The sequence below is a fragment of the Macadamia integrifolia genome, chromosome 8 (assembly GCF_013358625.1).
Source record: "Macadamia integrifolia cultivar HAES 741 chromosome 8, SCU_Mint_v3, whole genome shotgun sequence".
Taxonomy (NCBI): domain Eukaryota; kingdom Viridiplantae; phylum Streptophyta; class Magnoliopsida; order Proteales; family Proteaceae; genus Macadamia; species Macadamia integrifolia.
The window spans coordinates 21,167,699-21,173,095 of record NC_056564.1 but is presented as its reverse complement, the minus strand read 5'-3'; the positions used below and the strand labels follow the sequence as shown (position 1 = coordinate 21,173,095).

At 39.4% G+C, this 5,397-nt stretch overlaps 1 long non-coding RNA gene across 1 annotated transcript; it reads right to left on the bottom strand.

The window, feature by feature from the left end:
* Window positions 1–2,654: 2,654 nt before the first annotated feature.
* On the bottom strand, window positions 2,655–3,216 carry LOC122087520. Its single transcript, XR_006142761.1, has 2 exons — window positions 2,882–3,216; window positions 2,655–2,724 (listed from the first exon to the last, which is right to left on the bottom strand). It is a non-coding gene; the product is annotated as an uncharacterized LOC122087520 (long non-coding RNA).
* Between the last annotated feature and the right edge of the window lie 2,181 nt (window positions 3,217–5,397).

Sequence of the window (5,397 nt, the reverse complement as noted above, 5' to 3'; positions counted from 1 at the left end):
GTATCCCTCTAAAGAGGAAAAATTCTATAGGACAATCATAAGACTGACTATGTTATATGGTGCAGAATGTTGGGCAATTAAGAAGCGCAACATATATAAGCTAAGTGTGACTGAGATGAGGATGTTGAGATGGATGAGTGGCAAAACCCTAAGAGATAGAGTAAGAAATGACAAAATTATAACCGATTTGGGAATTGCTCTAATTCAGGATAAGCTTAGAGAATATTGGTTAATATGGTATGGACATGTCCAAATGAGGCCTTTGGATGCACCGGTACGAAGGACTGACTAGATGCAGATGAATTGAGCAAAAAGGCCTAGGGGAAGGCTAAAAATGACCATTGAGGAGGTAATAAGAAGAGACACGCAAAATTTAAGTCTTCACCAAAGTATGGTATCTAACAGAGCTGTGTGGAGGACTAAGATCCGAGTTGTCGACTGTTCGTGAGTGGGATGTCCGAAACGCTTTTTTTTTTTTTTTTTTTTAATTCTCTCAGATCCATGTAGCTGACCCCATTCAGTTGGGATAAGGCTAAGATGTGTTGTTGTTGTACAACAACACAACTTTCCAAAGATTCATACTATCTTATTGTGTAAAGATACAACACAAAATAATTCTCCCAAAAAAACTTTAAATCCACCTAGTTTACACCCCTCCCATCATTACAACCTGAATAAAGTACACCTTTAACATGAGAAAATTGCAAACATAAATAGTCCAACAATACAATAACGCAATTTGGTTATAAGAACATCTATACTGCCATAGGGAAAAACAATGCACACCCAAACACACAAGTCCATAAGGTTTGTTTAGTTCTCAATGTGAAGGATGCTAGACAATGCAACCAACAATATAATGTCAATGATGTAATTCAGTTTTTTTGTTTGTTCATGCCTTATCAAAGGGCAGAAAAATGTTCAAAAATCTAGTAAGCTACATCATATTTATGACCTATGTCTTTAGTTCCCACCTTCCCCATATCACTTCTGTCCCCGTGGGTTTGTGCATTAGCTAATAGTTATCTATGAAGTATGAACTTAGTAGGAACATAGCATTAACACAAAGCATTCAAAAAGCAATATTCAAACAAAAATATCACCAAAACCAATTGGGGGTGGAACACAGAGCATTCAAACATAATTGAAAACCAATAAGCAATCAAACAAAAAACAACTTCAATTGATATTGTGTGCTAGTGTCCCAGCTACAGTGGAATTGAACAAAAAAATCGATATTTCAGACATTCTAGGGTTGAGAAAGGGTAAAATATTCTGAAAATTTTGATTGTTGAGAGGGGTTTCACCAAAAGAACTGAGACCATTTCAGTACCTTGAAGATCTGAGAGACGAGAGAGATGGAGAGCAGGAATTTCACCAAAACGGTTCCAGCCGAGTTTGCACTACCGATGTTGAGAGGGGTTTAACAAAAATCGTCGATTCCATGGGTTTCTTCACTATGATGTCAAACGAAGGTAGTGTAGACTTGGGTTGACGGAGAGCAGGGATCAAACGTAGATGAACTCCTTTATCGAGCAGGGAATTTTGCAGGGGGAGAGGTTTCACCAAATAAGGTTCCAGTGAGAGTGAAATGGCTCGATTCTTCTAGCAGGGGACAACAGAAGCTACTCGAGCAGGGAAGAAGTCGGGAGAGAAGGGTTAAGAGTCCAAGGTTTCGTCGAGCATGGATGAATGTGGGAGAGAAGGGTTCACTGTGGCCTCTTCAATGATAGCAAACAATGCTTTGGGAAGGAAGGTGGGGAAATTATCAAGAACGCCTTTTGTAAAAAACCAACAATTGTTTTGAATTTTCGGTTTTTTTTTTTTTTTTTTTTTTTTGGTGGGGGTGGGGGGGTTCTAAAACCAAGGTTACCCATGTTTTGCATTTGGTATTCCAAGTCGTATATTTTCGTTCCAAGGCTATGTTTGGTAACGTTTCTAGAAACGCTTCGTATCAAAGACAAAAATTTCAGTTTCTATGTTAAAATGCCGCTTTTAAACGAAAAAATGATGTTTGGTGAATCTATTTTTAGAACAGTTTCAGAATGAAAAAACTGTGGTTGTGGCGATTGGTAAAACTTGTTTCAAAAACGTTTTTTCTGGATGTCAACTGTGGCAGATCGAGTTGATCCCGAAGCCACAATGATTCGAGGGGAGATACAAGGGAGAAGGAAGCCCGCAGGGTGCCTTTGCTACAGAGGATTATAGGAGCATCACAGTCCACTCATAGGGACTGGGAGCAACTGCTTTCTACGCTATGACCACCTTCAACTTACCACCCTATTTATCCTCGTCGAAATCAATGGAAAACTAATATTAATCTGTTTACCAAGCATTTCTAACAAAGGGACACTAAATCACAGTATAGACATTCACCAATCAGTTAAAGGGAGATTTTGGCATAGAGATCGGATTATCTAAAGGTTCTCCTTATAAGCCACTTCAACTCAGCAGCGAAGTAAATAAATTAAAGACAATGCTAATAATATTAAAAATTAAAAAAAAAAAAAAAAAAAAAAAAAAAAATGTAACCAGTCCATTTCCAACCTTAATCAGACAAGATAGCAGAGGTATCAAGATCTACTCAAGACCTCATTACTGTACATCTCCAAACAACAATCTGTTGAATCTAACAACGAAGGAGAGAGAGATGACCTTCTCTGTAAATTGGGTTGGGGCTCAAACGCAGCCTAAACTGAATTCCTTCAACACTTCCCCTTTGGTCTGCAATTAAAGGACTCGTGAGGAAAGGGAAAATTTTAGGTCTTTGTGAAAAAAAAACAAAAGGAAAAAAATTAGGGTCTTCTGAAAACAAGTATGTAAAAGATGAACAATAGTTGCAGGGATGAGGGAGAAGATCGAAGGAGAAGAATATACTTACTTAAGAGGTCGTTTCAACGATCCCCACGCCAACCTTCCGCTTTATCGTTTCTCTCCCTCTACTCGTATCAGAGCAGGTTGAAGATGAGCGCCCTTCGTGCTCCGATCCACCGCGGCGGAGTCCTCTCTGTGCGCAGAGAGCAGAGAGTAGAAAGAAGAAGAAATGAAAGAGAGAAGGAAGAAGATGAACGACTCGGCTGCTCCTTTCTCTTCTCTGTGCGTGAAGGCTGGGAAGAGAACCTCTCGTCTCTGTGGTGTGCAAAACCGTGAGAGAGCCAGGCGAAATTGTATTTTTATCGGAACGATTTTGTCAAATAGTTGCATTTTTTTTTCTTTTTTTTTTTTTTTTTGAAACTGGAACGAAATTCCTTCGACGGAACGACAAACGGAAGTTTCGTTAAATCTCATTTCTTGAGTATTTTTTTCACTTTTTTGTTTTAAAAAATTTGAAACTCATGCATCAAACATTTTATTTCATTTTTTCAAAAATGTTGTTTTAGAACGATACCAAACACTGCCTACTTTTTATTTCATTTTTTTATTCCTATAAAATGAAAAAACATTTCTAGATCACTATCAAAGGCAGCTTGTGAGTTTAGTGAGATAGGTTTTAGCTTTTAGGGTTTGATTTATGTCAGTTTGGTTTGGGTTGGTTCGATGTTCGATTCATGTAGTCGATTTTATCGATGGTCCAACGGTTTAACCCGAACCAAACCGAAATCAAATTGGATTGAGAATGTAAACCAAAACTGGCCCACTAAATCATCGGTTCGGTTTGAACCAGATTCATTCTGTTCAATTCAGGCCAGTTTAATCGGTTCGATTTTTGTAGTGACACCCCTACTTTTGGCTTTTCTATATATGTTCGGCTGTAAGGGGAACTAAAGGGAACGACTATCTCATTTGTTCATGGCACTTTCGTTCTTTCTTTACACATCACAATTGTGATCTGCTCCTGGTTGTCCATTCTTGTGCTAGCTATTATAACTTTTTAAACCCTTCCCACTTTCTTTCTTCTCCTCGGTTCCAGTAAGCTCTCCAACCTCTCCCCATGTTACTAAGGAAACCCAATGAAAATTTGGAGCTGCCACGTTACTAGCCTCTTGCACATACCCATTTTCTCCCTCTTTCTTTTGGACCATGCTATCCTTTCCCTCCTTTGATGAATGTACACTTGTCTCATCTTCACCTGTGTTTCCTTAAGACCCTTTGTCAAACTTCCATTTACTTCCTCCCTACCATCATACAGCACTAACTATGATCAACAGTAAACTAGGTATGCCTGGTAAGGAGAAACGCACCTGTTGTCTCTTCACATTCTAAGAAATTGCGGCCTGTTCAGACTTGGGAAAGGTTCTAGGGTTCCCATCCTCTGGCTTCATCGCTTTACCTTGCGGGTTCCAACAGCTCAGCAACATCTCAAGCATTATCGATTTTCTCTACAGAAAAACGTCCTTCACCGAACATGTGTGAAATGTCCCATACTAACACCCCCAACCCAATGGCCTTTTGGTGTGCACAACCTTTCGACCCAGAACTCAACCTAGCTACTAAACAATGTCTATACTCTTCAACTTCTGTGTTTGGCCTTGTGGTCAACTTACCTTTTCCTTCTAAAGAAGACCTTAGAGACAAGTTGGTCTCACTTTGGGATTCCATGGGGGAATAATTTATTAACTGCACCGATTTTGGGACTCCTTGTACTAAGGTGGGGGAGGATTACAAATTACTCTTGAAGCTACAGTTCCCAAAAGGTCTTGTTTCTTCAATTTCTCATATACGGTAGTCGAAGGCATTCCCAATCGGTGACCTATCTTCTTGGCGAGGAGCTTGTTGAGCAGAAGAATCTGACTGTAGCACAAATGGTTGTGAATGTGAAGTGGTTGCAAACGACATTGACTATTGGACTATGCCTATCACATTGATTTCAGGATTCTTTCCTCGCTCAACTCTGGCATTCTTCCCCATATCTTGAGAAGTTCTCTGACATTGTGCATCCCCTAGGATCTTGTTCTCAACACGTGTTGTGCTTTTTAATCAACATCTCCACTTGTTCTGCTTCAGAAGGTTGATCTGTTATCTTGGCAACCTTGTTCTTGAATTTCGTTAAGAAAGTGATAAACCCCTCGCTAGGTTGCGACCTCTCGATGTTCCACATCTACTTCAGTGTTGTGGAGATACTATTTGGTGAAGGTTTTCACCACTGCCACCCAATTTGTGTCTGTGGAGATTCCAACTGTGTAAGTCACCTTAGTTTCGGTTCTAATAATGTTAAAACCTGCCCCATTTGGTTATCAACAATTTGCCATATCTTCGCAATACTGAGGAATACCTCCAAATGAGCCTTAGGATCCCCTGTCTTTTCGGTTTGATATTTGAATTTTTTAGGGATTCTTACCCCAAAAAAGAGACTCATCTTATCTAAATCTGTTGTTCGATCTTCCTATCTTTTCCTTGTTCAGATCATGTTCTCAAGTTTCTCCAATTGTTCTCTCGTTTTCCTTTCCCTCTATGTTT